This window comes from Oryzias latipes, chromosome 12 (genome assembly GCF_053564925.1).
Source record: "Oryzias latipes strain Hd-rR chromosome 12, Olatipes_Hd-rR_3.1".
In the NCBI taxonomy this organism is placed as follows: Eukaryota; Metazoa; Chordata; class Actinopteri; order Beloniformes; family Adrianichthyidae; genus Oryzias; species Oryzias latipes.
Window position 1 is genome coordinate 26,722,397 of NC_136248.1, and position 15,632 is coordinate 26,738,028.

Here is a 15,632-nt window from a genome sequence, read left to right on the forward strand (position 1 = left end):
ACAACACTGCCCCCAACAGACCAACTTTTCCTCAGCAGTTTTGAATCAACTCAAAAAAAAAAAGTGGAGCAAATGAAGGTCAAACTGGGTCTGGGAGACTGTTTGAGTGGTCCTAAAGAAACAGAATTCAGCCAATCACAATCAAGAAATCGTACACACAGTTTTCAGAAAGTGTGTGAGAATGGGAGCTTGTTACTTTCAATTTTATTGTGTTTTATGTTTTAAACTTGACGTTTTCTTTGATTTTGTGTTTATTCACTTATTTGTTAAATTTGTTTTAAACAGTTTTTATTATTGTTAGCTTTTAATGCTGTTCCATTTTTAATTGGGATGAAGTGCTTCATAAATAAAGATGATTTTCTTTCCAATAAACTTTATTGCACATTTTTCAATTTACAGAAATTCACATTCACAATAGAGAAACAATTCCAAATATCAAACACACATACACAACCAAACGACAGTAAAAGTTATAGGCCCTGTGATGATGATGATAAAGATGAACAAATTGGACTTGATGTTTAAACGTTGGTATATCAGATTAAATTTACATAAATGGTAGCTTTTCAGATTATATATTCTACCAACAAATAATAAAATTCTAAGTTAAAAACACAAATAGAACAGTCAGTTCTCAAAAATGGGCAGAATCTATGAAGAGATCAATTCATTACTGTTGGTCAGACGTGGAAAATGCAATGAGCTGAGTATTTTATGAAAACTCGTACTGTCCGTAGATAAAAAGAAACTTGGATCTCGTTCAATTTGCTGTTAACACTAGGGATCCCCTAGGGAGGGTTCCCAGCATGAGCTACTTCTAATGCACTTGGACCAGAGGAGGAGGCGGATTGATCCTTGGATCTGAAGCTGACCAGTAGGACTCAGCATATGCTCTTGAAACTTGCGAGACACGCTGAGTGGGACCGAACTCCCAGATAAAGCTGAACTATCGGATCCTCACAGAGAAGCTCTGCTTTGCATTGTTTCATCCCACAGCATTACAGCTTAAAGGGAACTTGCCTTTTTGGCAGAGGAGTTATGAAATGCGAAGGCAGCTCAGTAAAAAACAAAACTTCTCTTAGAGTCCCTGCTGCTTGCCAGCAGTATAACTGGCACAAAATGTACTGCTTTAGTGGGTTTTTGTTTCTCACTACCCAAACCTGCTCATATCATGGAAATGAAAAATAATTATTCTGCATGTGAGCGTCTTCCAGAGGGTCTTTGCTCCTGTTGTGGGACGTTTTTTTCACATGGATAGGTCAAAAAAGGAAATAAAACTCGCCTTTTTGAATCAGAATACAGAGTATAAAAGAAATCCACAATATAAATCAAATTACTGGCTGATTTGAGGTAAATTTACCTCACTGTGTGCTACAAACCCTTTTGGTTGGTTGCTAGGAGACAACACTGTAGTGCCCAAAGGTTTTTAGACATTTAATGTTCCAGAGCTTTAGTCTTTCAGCGGGAGTGTGAGAAACATGCTAGAGATGCTTGTGTTCATATGTGGGGTCATATCATTTTATGGTTTCAACCACATCTATGTATCACATATATGCAAATTTCTTGAGTAAACGGCATCTTATCAATGAACTTTTGACAAAAATTCAACTTGAGCCAGCAATTTCTTTAGACATACATAAGAAAACTGAAGAAAATATAGGTTTTCTATATACAAAAAACCTCTTTTCCAGATATTTTCCAAAGTCTTGAAGAATTTACTTTCTTCTTTACTATTGCCTTTTTCACACATCCCTCATCTCTCCAGTGGGGGGCAGTAAAGATCTTTGTTGGGCTGTGATTCAGCAGCATCAGTTGTTGTTTTTGTGTTTAGCTTTTCCTTAATTTCTGGTACATTTTTTTTTAAATCAATGCTTTTAAACACAAGCCATACAGCAGTAAGAGGCTGTGAGAAAAAAAAAGGTGTCTAAGGGTCAAAACACACACTTACACATTGTCAATCACTAGAGTGGAGGACATTAGATGGGCGCAACGCTTCAAACGACCATGTGAATTGAATAATTGATCATTTGGGAACAGCGTCCCCCTCTAAGCGTGCATTGGTTAGTCAAACAACAGCTTGTTCTTACGGTTAATGATGTGGAGGGAGAAAGAACATTAGCAAGCCCGAAGGGCATACAGAAAAAAAAAAAAACACGCACGGGCACAAACCCTCCCGCTCTCATTCCAAACTTGTCAGGAACCCTTCGTGTCAGCTGTCAGGCGACAGTAAGCTGCTCCTCCACTGCATGCTGTCAGGTGTCCTGCACTGGATGCACCTCCATCATCGTCATTTCCACTTCTTTTGGCCCATTCGCATCGTTAAAGGTAGTCAGTGTCACAAATTGAGGGTATTCTGAAAAACATAGGGGTATAAAAATCAAACGTCACTTTTAAAGCTTAAAACATCTGCGTTACCATGGTGATCCATCTTGTAGTTGTAATTCACCCCCCAGAAAATCTCTGGAACAATCAAAACTCTTCACAGCACCTTCCTAATGACTATGCTGTTCAGAATCGAGGATTGAAAAGAGCTGTACACATACAAACCAGAACATCAAACAGAAAAGACTCAGTGTGTCAGACCCTTCCCACGCCAACAAAACAAAATTCCACCAACAAGAGGATCGACTTCTGGGAAACACAAGGACATGTGCTCCCAAAAGCACCTGGACAAAAACCGCATCAGATACTTACAACAGTTTTATGCATGTGTGCATGTTTATTGTTTGTAGTCTGCAGTCAGGATTGTTGGGCTGTTTTGCCACTTACAATAGGGTATTTTTCGGGGGGGGAAATGCATACCTCAGAGATATAAAAGCCTTTTTTGAGCAATAGACACATATTTATGACCAACAAGTTCCAATTACTGCAGCAATACACTTAAACATGAGTGTTTATAGTTAATTTCCAGATTTAATTCAGTCTTAAAAGGGCAGGACATCATGACCTATTTCAAGAAATCCTATCAAGACACATTTTTTAAGTTCTATTGATACATTTCTTTAACTTATAACAATGGAAAAATATCTTGGATTCTATATTTCGAACTTGAGAAGGACAATATTTCAGTGCAGGATTCTTTTGGGGTCCCAACAGTAAACTGTGATCCAGTCTGCATTTGTTTGTTCGCTCGGATAATCCAGTTCTTAATGAGACTGACATTTCCCAATCTAACTTGAAATGGATCAGTCATAGAGTAAATACAAACAACATATAAGATAAACAAGATTTAGCAAAGAAAGACCAGACAAGAGATACGAACAAGAGCAACTCAAAAAGGTGTTTTAAAATGTGTTTTTGGTTAATTTGGTTATGGCATCTGTCGGTTTGTTTTCTTTCCTGGTTCCAGCTCATTTTGTGAAATACTGTCTCAAAATGAACATCTGTTGTGACTGCAGGACTTTTCCAGGGGATTCGGTCCGCTCAGTGTGAGATCAAACTGAATTCAAAGGAGGGCACTGCCATTTTTGACATTCTCATTTAAACAGAATTTATGACAGTTTAAAATAGTCTCGCTGTTTCATTAAAGTGATAAAAAGCTAGTGGGCCTTGATGTGACCACAGAGGCTCAGCTCTGAGTCAATTATAACATTCATTCACCTCAAAATGTAGTCTTTATTCTATGCTTTTCGAATTTTCCACCTTTTCTTCTTTTTTTATAAAAGAAATTAGGTATTCCTGTCTTGTCACAGTCAAACTGATGAATAGCTGAACGTCTACATAAATGTGGATTAAAACATATTTGTGTGCATTATTTAAACCTAAAGGTAAACATGAGGGGATAGAAATCAGTGGTCCAAGAACTGAACCCTGTGGAACCCCTCAAAAGTTGGAGAGTTCTGTGATTACAAAGAGCGATAGAGCCTCTCAGAATAGATCGAACCAGATTGTGAACTCTACCTGAATACTTTTTTTTTTCTTAAAATCATTTCTCCCAAAGTAACATACATTTTTTGCCAAATCCAAAAATCCCTGTTTACCACACATATATAACTGTAAATATTCTGCTCTGGCTGCTTCCTAAAAGATGCGCTGTGATCCACCTGAGGAGCAATCTAACGTCAGTTATGTAAGCTGACAAACCGGCACTGCCAGCACGTCGTGACTTCACAGCAGCTTTGGAGACAAGTTCCTGACAAGCAAAGCTAGCAGGAGCGGAGCCTCCTCAGCGGTGTGGATGAAACGAGACGGCTGGTCCAGAAACTGGGAACTCTCCTGAGACAAGCAATCACTTCAGCCTTCCGTGTCTCCATACTGCTGTGGTTGTTCAGTTACCAAGTGAAAGAAAAGCCATAAAACGGTGACTGGTTTTTTACGCTTAAATAAAAAAAAAACACTGTTTTTTGTTATTTTATGTCAGATTTTTTTCAGTCAAAAATGCTGTTGCACTGAATCTGATGTCATTTTATGCTCTCACTTTTTGTGACTGCTCTCATGAAATGTGCTGCTGAAACCCTTCATCATATGCAAAAATCTCAATAGGTTTAGTTAAACTGCAACAACATTAATTCTCTGCAAGTATTTTTGTCTATTTTCTAGTTTAAATATTTGTATTTACATTTTGTATAAGACATAAGACATAAGACACACTTCTAGGTAAATGTCTAATGAACTACTGTCGCCCTGCAGAAACTGTGTCCTGGAAAACAACATAATCATAATTAAGTGATCACTGGGAACACTTTAAAACAGATCAAAAGATGATCATAGAGGGACTTTAAGCAAGAAAGATCAGGTTTATTTATTTTGAAGAGCTTAACAAAGAGCTGAACATGCCTCCATGACTGAGTTCATTCACCCTTCAGAGACTTCCATTTACTCACCATTTGCTGCAGGAGCTACGTCGCTTTCAGCAGTACTTCCATGTCTCTGTGACCCAATTTGACAACCTGCTCTCCCACTTTTGTCTGAAAAGAGAGAAAAAAAGAATAACATAAGAGGATTTTTATATTGTGTATCTCGATGGAAAAAAGTAAAATATCATAAAGAGAAAGACGAGAACGATCACATTCTCCTCCATCTTGGTTTTGGACTCCTCCCACTGATCAACAACCTGTCGCGTGCCAAAGCTGACTACCTGATTGACATGACTTGTCTTCTTGGCCAAAGTTCAGGTTTTTTAACTCTCGATGGGCGCCACCCAAATTGCACCACCACGCTCAAATTGTGTTTAGTTTTAACGCAGCTTAACCGGGTACTTGTCCGCAGGATTTTTTTTTTTTAAACTTGTCCTGTCCAACAGCTAGGCAAACAGATGAGAGCTGAGGGCCTTTTGTGTTGGACATATTTTATTTTAACAAGAGGGGTTATTAATCTTCAGACAAACCAAAGGTATGTCTGAATAAACCCCTTTTGTAATTGAGGCCAAACTTTATTAATTTCAATCATGTTTGAAAATTGTCCGCAGGATTTAAGGTAAAAAAAAATGAAAATATCTGTCTCATCTACTTCACCCTCACTTACCCACGCCTGTTCACTATGACCTGTCGCCTGCAGCGTGCCTGTGGAAAACTGTGCATGAACAGTTTCACTCTACAGGCTCATCAGGTGGTCTACGACCTTGATATTTCTTGTGGGGAACCAACCGTTTGCCTATTTTTCACCTGTAGAAAGCCCATATCTAGGTGTGAGGCCAGTTGGGACAAGCGCATATCCGTAGGTGACACATTTATTTAAGGCCCAGAACGTTTAAGAGCCTTTTCTCCTTTTTCAATCTAAAAGACAAATAACTTTTCTCCAAAATGAAACTAAAATGAAACACTTTCTCTCAGAGAGTGACTCATTAGTCAGACTGGCAGAGTGAAGACATTTCTCAGTTAGACGTGTGAACTATCAAACACACAATTATCCAAGATAAAATAGCTTAAAAAAATCATCGCTGCTTCATTTCATTTCCTGTCTTCTGCATTTTATCAGTTTGGATGACAACATTTTAGTTACACTGAAGGAAGTTTTGTTTGCTTTGTTGTGTTTGCCATGATCTTGCTGTCACTCAAACACTAATGAGGATCAAGTCTTATTGAAAAGTAGAAAAAGAACCTATGTAGTTGCTGTTCCTTATTAATGCAGCTCTCTCAATCTTAAAGTGATGTTCATCTTCAAGGAGTTCAGGCAAAACAGCCTCCCTGAAGCTCAGAGAGGCTTAGAGCATCTTTGAGTCCCACATACCTCGTGGAGATTCAGGGTTTTGTTACAAGATGCTTTATTTGTAGTAGCAGCTTACGGGAGGTGAAACGGTTGAACTGAACTAATGGCCCATTCTTTCCTGATGACAGGATGCTGCTGAATCTGGACTTTGGCCACATGCTGCAAGTTTGTGTGGTCCTCCGCACCGCAGAGGCAGGAGGAACACGTCTGCCCTCAGGAATAAGGGCCGGACATCTTCTTCTGCTAGAAATGAACTCTATGTTTTTTCAGGGAAGTGAAAAATATCTTTGCTTGAAAAAAAGGGAAAGAAAAACCTTCTGTCCTGATGAAATAGAGACCTGCTAAATTGGAGTGTCATCAGTAGTACTAATGACTAGTAATTTAGTTTTCTGAGTCTAGATGTGCAGAAAAAAAATACTATATATATTGGTTGGGAGTATAAGTGTAAATTTTAGGACAAATTTGGCCAAAACCAACTAACCAGGGGTGACAGTGGCTCAGGTGGTTGAGCGGGTCGTCCAATGATAGAAGGGTTGGCGGTTCGATTCCCCGCTCCCACCAGCCAAATGTTGCTGTGTACTTGGGCAAGACACTTCACCCTCCTTGCCTCTAGTGTGGCTCCACTGCCATGTGCATGTGTATGAATGATCCCGGTGATGGTCAGAGGGGCCGTAGACGCGAAATGGCAGCCACGCCTCTGTCAGTCTGCCACAGGACAGCTGTGGCTACAAGAGTAGCTTACCATCACCAAGTATGAATGAGGAGTGAATGAATAATGGACACAATGTAAGTGCTTTGAGCATCTGGAAAAGCGCAGATAAATCTAATCCATTATTATTATTAATTTCACTCAAATATTAGCCATTGCTGCTGTAGTGTCTCCACAGTTAGAAGACCTCAGCTTGATGAGACACAACCATGCTTAACTCTTTCTCTCTTTAGGGTCAAAACTACAGTAATTGATGATAGAATTAAGGAAAAAAAATCAAAAATGTAAATTTCTGAGAAGGTTACCAATGGAGACATGGAACGTCGCTGTTTTGGTTTTAGACATTTGAAAAATAAACATTTAAAAAACAAGTTCTTCAAAGTGTTGTCATATGTGCTGCAAACTTATGTTCTATTATTAATTCTCATTTTTCCTTTTATTTTGTGGTTATTTTCTATACCGTTTTTTTCTTTATTTTACTGGATTCTCCACCTGTGGTTCATGTGGTTCTCCATGGAGCTGTCATGGCTTCACTTTAGTTAATTTTTTTCTGTATTTGAAAACCGATCTCTGGATCCACAGTGGTGTAGTGGTTAGCACTATTACCTCACTGTGAGAATGTGCTGGCTCAAATCCGAGCTGGGACTATTTTTTGTGTGGAGTTTGCATGTTCTACTGGTGCATGTGCTAGTTTTCTCCAGGCCCTCCGACTTCCTCCCAGTCCAAAAACATGCTTCATAAGTTGACTGGACATTTTAAATTGTCCCTGTATATGTGGGTGTGAATGAAAGTGTGTGAATGTGTGAGTGACTATGTGGCCCTGCCACAGACTGAGAGCCTTTTCAGAATGTACTCCGCCTTCGTCCAACAGTAGCCAGGTTGGCTCCAGTGGCTCAGTGACCCTGAAAGGGATACTGCCACCAGAAATAGCAGATGGCTGGTTCCAAATGCAGCAGGTTTATTAGCTCAGCTTAAATTCCACAAAGCTAAATCAGGGTCAGGCCGGCAGGGGTCAATAACAGGCATGAGAGCATCAGAGGAGAGACAGGGTAGTCAGGATCCAGGCAAGAATCGGGGCAGGTGCAGGAAAACCGTCAGAAACAGGGTCAGGAGACAATCGATCAGATCCAAATACGACGTTTGGTAATGCAGGCAGAGTGGCACAAACAATACTTCGCACTGAGGCTCAGTGCAGAGCTTAAACATGCTGTGGTTGATTTGTCAAATGAGAGTCAGGTGTGCTTTACTCAGAAACTGCTCGCTGGGGTTGCTGGGAGATGAAGTGCATTGGGTACTCTTGAGGGGGGACAGAGTTCTGACTTCTGCATAGGTTTCTGAAGGCCACGTCACACAGCCACTACGTACGTTTTGCGCGTATTGCATAAATGAAAATTGGTCATACGTGATTATACCATGGGCATGGTGAATACTCGATTCTGATTGGCTGCTGGGTGTGCATTAAAAAGGGATATACCAAAGGATAACCGCACGGTGAAAAAAGAAGTTCCGGTCACCTAGCTGCGCCAGCTTCTTTAAAACAACCTTTTGCTTCATCATTTGGACCAAAACAAGCGGTAAGAGGAGAACTTTCTCTCTGATCTGATGCTTTATTCAACCCATGGGAAAGATCAGCGTTTTTATATATCGCTTTATATCGCCAAATCTTGACTGCAGCGGTAGTGCAGCGCTTCGCGGAAGTGCGGCGCTTCGCGTCAGACGGTTTAGGCTTTCACGGCGTGTGTTAAAAAGTGATAATGCACACTTCATCGGCCATTCACCCTTAAATATATGTGGAAAAAATGAGAAAAAGTTGTGGTTGGTCACATATGGTTTTCTCAGATGTATCACAAATAAACTACGTTAAAATCACGGAAGAAGTACGAATAAACCACACAGAGAAAACATAAATCATCATAGAACAGTAACCGTGTGTGATTAAAGTGCTGTTTATACGCAATTCATTAGTGATTTGTGCGTCAATGATGCAGTTTTAAAGTGATATGTGTGCCGTATACATGATACTGTTACGGGGGGAAAAGAGAAGTACCCAGGCGCAGAGAGGAGAGGAGGCAGGAGGATGCAGGGATTAGGGTTTAATAACAAAACTAAAGACAAAAACAAGACCACTGCATACGGCAGGCAAAACTCGAAACACTAGAAATGTACTAAGCTCAGAAACCGGGGAAGAATACAATATGGACCAGCCAGGAAGAAGGGAAGGACAGGACTTAAATACATACAAGGCAACAAGACACAGGTGGAAACACTCAGGACTGATGGGGAAGGGCAAAACTCGAAACAACAACAGAACAGGAAGTACTACAAAATAAAACAGGAAATCAAGGAACAAAACACAAAGAAACCGAAACCGTTACAGATACATCGGTGGTAGATGCGTGAAAAGTCTGAGGTACAAACGTGGACGTATGTGTAAGCTACCCGCTTGTGTAAAGCCACCAATTTGTATATGCATCTTGCAAAAATCAAGAACAATTGCTTAAGATTTACGAAATAATTGTGTATAAACTACGTAAAATATGCGTAAACTGCGTAATTCTCAATACAGGCTCAAAACAGATCAAAACTAAATTCACGTGAAGACCCGTAGGCCGAAACCCTTGACAGACATCTGCGCACATCCATGAATGATGAACACAACAAAACACTTATAAAATACATATGTCAAGCTTGTATCACGAAAGACCGAAATTCATACGTGGAAAATGCACAAAATATACGCAGTTGCCGTGTGACACGGCCTTGAAGACGGTTGGGTCTCTGGCCTCATTTGTCAGGATTCAGCCCTGCCTCTTCTTGCAGCTGTTAGCAGATGAGATCTCCAGTGTGCACTTCTTCTTGAGACACTGCCACACCACTCTCAGTGCCAGAAAGTGGTCAATTCTCTGCTGTCATCCAGAATACCTTCTGCCTTGGATCTCTCTACCCTCCATGCCTCCGACCCACGCCTTCGTCCTCGGATTCTGATCTCTGCCTTCCCCTCCTGGATTTCTCCTTCTTGCTGAGACCGTTCCTGTTCCTGCCTTTTAGATCCTGAATGTTTTTCCAAATTACGAGAACACTCTTGGACACTATGGATAACCTCACGACTGCTAAATAAACTGTTTAATCTCTCCAACCTTAGTTCATTGCTTCTTGGGTTCCGCCTTCACCTATCATACCTGACAAACGCATGATTTCTCTTTAGCCTGATTTCAGCGTTATTCTGTAAATGTTCTGGTCTTGTCAGTTGTTTCGTTTTCTAGAGTTCGCTCCACGCCTGTGGTTAGTTTTTGTTGGGTTAAAGCGTTAATCGGCCTTCAGGTTTGTCTCCTGGATCTGCTTCTCTGGGTTTCCACCTGTAACTTGTCGTAACATTTTTATTTAGGTGTAGGGTTGTCCAATTCCAGGCCTCGAAAGCCGGTACATTATTTACAACCAACGTGCCATTGAACCTCCGTATTGGCTGAGCACACGAAATCAACATCAGATAAGGCCGGATTTCTGGAAAACCAGTAAGAAGCATATGGACACTTCTGATTTGGAGTCCTTGAACAAAGTTAAAGTGAGACATTGTAAACTAAATTGTAAACAAGTGGAATCCTACATTCCACACTCACCTAAATGTCAAAGCAATTGAAGATGAAATGTCAGTCGTAGACGTGTGCAAAACATTGTGTGTCATCATCTGGTGAAATCCTACAGCCCAGTTTCCTTTGCTTTGGACAGAGCCCAGCTTTTCATTTGATTTGAATGTTTTGCCTTGTGTGCACAGATTTGATTTCTTCACCGATGCCAGTCAGAAATCTGAAAACACAGAATCTGACAGAACTGCAGCTGAATTATTAATGCCTATTTGGAAGATATAGAGAGTCTGTTGCTGTGATCTTACATCACATTTGTCAGTTCTGGTACCTTTTATGCACACAGAGCGCAAAGCCTTGTGTAAAGTAGCCATGTATTTTAAAATTGTCCCTTTTGTTCTTCACTGTGGATGGACACGGTCTGCTTGGACCGGACCGGATGGCTTGGAGAAGGGAGTCAGATGAATCCTAGGCGTTTAAACGCCCTGCACTTTTAATGGCTGAATCAAAGCACTTAACACACCACAGTCAAGAGGGAAATAAGGGCAAGAAGCCATTTTTCAGCACAATTTCCTGCTGTGTACCCAACCACTCAGACACTGCTCAGCTATAATCCACACAGCCAAAAGCTGCTCAGTTCAAAGAAGGACCCACTCTCAATAAAATGGTGTTTTGAGCGTTTTTAATTGGGCTGGGTTGATAAACTCAATTAATTGATCTGAATTGATTCAAGCTTAATGAATCAATAATCGATCCATGAAAATAGAGATCGATCTTTTATGCCTTTCCTTTTTTGTGATCTAATGTTCAAACGATCATGAAGTTCAACTGCAAAACTGCTAGACAGTTTACAAAACACAATGGAAGGTTCATGAAAAATTATTAATGTACTCTGATACATCTTCAGTGTATTTCTAACTAAAAAAGCAGTAATGCCCATGTCCACTAGCTTGATGCTTCTGTATAATGGAATAACCTGTAGGATGCCTAATGCTAACGCTCTAAACATACATTGCTGACTAAATGTACAGCTTTACATACTCACTGGAAGGAATTTTCCAAACTCTTTTCAGAATTTTTTTTTTTAGAGTAACCATTTTTGGTCTAAAGCACCGTTTTTTATTGCTTGCCATATTTGTTGCATTATTAATGTTAGGTAGGGGGTGTGAAGGGCTGAAAGCTAGCGGGAAAGAATGTACGGATGAAGGGAGGAAGAGATGGCCTTCCATGCCAACAGTCGCACCCACAACTGCTGCTCTGCAGAAAATTTGTCCTAGAAAACAACACCATTTTTTTTGGGCTGAAAACCGCAATCACAATTACAAGACCACTTGGAATGCTTTCAAAATAGTTTAAAAAATAATCTGAGTGCGACTTTGAGGCTTCATTAAGTATGACAGCTTCCGCTCAGGTTAATAAAATGCATCTAAAGGAAGTAAAATAACCGTGTCTTGCTATTATCAATGTTTGTCATAAAATTGCAACAGAAAATTAAAGCTACAAGTAGCATTTAGCGGGCCCGAGCACGTGCCACCGCCTGGCACGAGCGACCGCCCCGTGAGCAATGCCCTGCTCGAGCCATTCTCGTTTTTTCTTGTCCATTCTGGAGCTCCAAGATAATGTTAATATGACAGCAGCCTGTGGGGGGGGGGGGGGGGGGGGGGGGACTGTAATCTGTTTCCTTAAAGGACAAAGACTTATGCATAAAGCATGAAAAAAATTCTTAAATCTAAGCCTCGTTTAGACCTGCTCAATTTCTCATCAAGTAGAAGAAGGTTTTTATCAGATTAAGAAACAAGCAATGATGATAATTGCTATCACTGTTCCTAAGAATGAGAACAATAGAACTCATTCAATTTCCACTACAATGTCTAGATGAGTGTCAGCTATGTCTGATAACTTGGCCAATTAGCTGGACCGGGATCTTGCAAAGTGCAGAGGGTTTACGTCCAGTGTGATGAGTCTGTGGACGGCAACAGTACAGCATAGCCTTTGGTTTCCACAAGAGAAGAACTCCTGACACATCTGCCCTAACAGACAACTACAAGAGGAGTTGAAATGTATAACACGGTGAAGGAGTTTTTGTGCAGAAAAAGGTACCATTAGAAAAGCCAGTAGCAGTGACTGCAGACAGGTTTCATCACTCACTGTAAGCTGTAAAGCTGACCCAGACTTTCCAAAATGTCTGCATTACTGCTGCGTCATTCACCAGTAGGCCTTATGTGCAGAAGTGATTGGCTCTGGACACATAATGACTCCTATTGTGAAAATCATAAAAAAAAACTCAGCTGCAAAGCAAAACAGAACAGGATTTTTAAGGTGCTATTGGTGGAGATATCTGCTGAATATGGTGAATATGAATATGGTGAATCTGAACTTGTATTCTTGACTGACATTACTGGAAAACTAAACCACTTGATCTGCGAGCTGCAAGACAATGGCAAAACTATTTTTTTTTACCAGCCTGCCTGAGCCAGTGTTTTTCTTGTGGGGATCTTTTCTGCCAGGGCTTGCCAGCTTGGTCAGTGGAGGTTGCTGCAGTTGTCTCCCTTGCTGGGACAGCTGGAGTTAAACATAGCAGCCTCACGGCTGTGAAGTGGACCCCGTTGCTGTCCCAGTCTGGATGGGCACTGTGGTGATGTTCCAATGTTCAGGCTGGCTCCTGGTATGAAGAGATTCCCAATTACCATTTCCTAACCGCAGAGCCAAGGATGTGTTTACATGTTTAGGTCAAAAATGTGATGGACAGCTTCATGTTGTCTAAACATGCCACCCTGTTATTAATTCAGTTGATATGGTTCTCCATCTGTGTCTAGGTGATAGAAAAGCATTTTTTTTATATTTAGAGCTCTAAGCAAACAAACAGTTGTCTATATAAAAGAGCTTTTACAATTGTGCACTTTTAGCAGGTCTCTGAGTTCATGTGACCAATGTATGGTGGATTTTCACAGACCTTGTTTAAAACTGAAGGTGAGAGAGACTTAGAGAAATGGCTTCATTGTTCTGGAGTACTTTGTTTCATCCACAGAAGAGTAGAATTGGTGATTGATTTTGAAAAGCTGCTGAAAAAAGTATCTTTTTCAAATTGCAATTTCTAACTTGGGTTTTACATTTTGTGTTCCATTTTTTGTGCTTTAATTGGGAAGCATTTGTTATTTGTTTGGTGTTTTTAAGGTTCTGCAAATATACACATCATTTTTTAGAGACATTTGTTATCAGTTGTGTTTGTTGATTTGTAGTTTAATTTCATTGGATGTATAGATGTCGTGTGGGGGGGAGGCTCGAGAGCAGGTAGGACCCAGGCGCAGAGACGGGAGGCAAACGGGTTCAGGGCAAGTGGGTTTATTTAACTAACAAAAAGCGCTGCAGAGCAGGATGACAAAACTAAAAACAAAAACTTACTGTGGCATGGCAAGGGACATGGACGCCAGACAAGAAGACGTGATCAACATGAGCAGAAGTTAATGGACCAGCACAGGAGGAAGGCAGAGACAAGACTTATATACAGACAGGGCAGACAAGACACAGGTGAACACGATTAGGGCAGATGGGGACCAAAGGAAGTAAAACTCAAGAAACATGACAAGACAGGAAACCTTTCAAAATAAAACAGGAAATAGAACCAAACAAGACAGAACAAGAACTAAAGCGAAAAAAAAGACAACAAACTGAAACCATGACAATAGAAAGGAAAAGAAGTTCAAACATTGATTATAAAAAAGGATATAAGAGATAAAAAAAAAAAGAAAAAGGAAAAGAAAAAAGATAAAATATTGATTTAATTGCATTTTGAATGAATAAAAAACAATGATTAATAGAATCAGAATCAGAATCAGGAATCAGAAAAAGTTTTATTGCCAGGTTCAGTAGAGCGCACTTTACAAAACGAGGAATTTGACTTGGTGTATAGTGCAATTAAGAATAAGTTAAAAATTAAGTTAACAACAACACACTATATACAGTAGAGTAAGGTGAATTAAAGTGGGAGCACAGATGGGCTGGGATGGTGGGGCCTGTAAGTGGCACCGACAGTCCTTTGGTGGGCGGGGGGGGGGGGGGGGGGGGTCACCTGGGGGAGTTGGGGTTCTGTTCAGCAGGCTGGCTGCAGTGGGGAAGAAGCTGTTCTTGTGGCGCGAGGTCCTGGTCCTGATGGACCGGAGCCTCTTGCCAGAAGGGAGGGGCCGAAAGAGATTATGTCCTGGATGAGAGGGGTTGGCTACAATCCTGGCTGCCCGCCTCCAGGTCCTGGAGATGTGCAGCTCCTGGAGAGACGGGAGGTGGCAGCCGATCACCTTCTCTGCTGAGTGGATGACGCGTTGCAGCTTGGCCTTGTCTCTGGCTGTGGCCGCAGCGAACCAGACTGTGATGGAGGACGTGAGGGTGGATTCGATGATGGCGGTGTAAAAGTCTACCAGCATCTTTTCAGGGAGGTGAAACTTCTTCAGCTGCCTCAGGAAGTACATCCTCTGCTGGACCTTCTTAGTGATGGAGCTGATGTTCTGCTCCCACTTGAGGTCCTGGCTGATGATGGTTCCCAGGAAGCAGAAGGACTCCACAGAGGTCACCGGGGAGTCACAGAGGATGACAGGGGGGAGGGGGGCTGGGGCCTTCCTGAAGTCCACTGTCATCTCCACTGTCTTCAGAGCATTAAGCTCCAGGTTGTTAGCGCTGCACTATGACACCAGCCTGGCTATTTCACTCCTGTAGGCCGACTCATCTCCGTCAGAGATGAGGCCGATGAGTGTGGTGCCGTCAGCAAACTTCAGGAGTTTGACAGACAGGTGACCAGCTGTGCAGCTGTTTGTGTACAGGGAGAGTAACAGGGGTGAAAGGACACAGCCCTGGAGGGATCCGGTGCTTGTGGTCCGAGTATCTGAGACGAGCTTCCCCAGCCTCACATACTGCTGTCTGTCCGTCAGGAAGTCTGTGATCCACCTGCAGGTGGAGTCAGGCACATTCATCTTGGAGAGTTTTTAATACTAAAGATGTATGAAAGACATACCGAAAAAATATGTCTTTCAGTGTTTAACTGGCTGTCTTTGGATTATGCATGCCTGAATAATGGTCATTCTTACTCCTCATCTCTCTGTTCACTGCTTGCTAATTTACATAGCAGGGGTCCCAGCAGGAGGGGGCGGGGTTGTAACACGACTCCTTCAGCAGAGCCAGGCTGAGAGAGGCTTTGACATGTAAGA

The 15,632-nt window shown here is 41.4% G+C and overlaps 1 long non-coding RNA gene across 2 annotated transcripts in view; it reads right to left on the bottom strand.

Moving 5' to 3' along the window:
* Positions 1 to 356: 356 nt before the first annotated feature.
* The window catches only part of LOC144996199 (uncharacterized), a 128,631-nt gene continuing 113,355 nt past the window's right edge, over positions 357 to 15,632 (bottom strand). For both annotated transcript variants that reach the window (XR_013659235.1, XR_013659236.1), the window contains exons 2-3: positions 4,824 to 4,907; positions 357 to 2,353 (exon numbers count right to left, since the gene is read on the bottom strand). This is a non-coding gene — a long non-coding RNA (uncharacterized LOC144996199). The remainder of the gene's footprint in view (positions 2,354 to 4,823; positions 4,908 to 15,632) is intronic.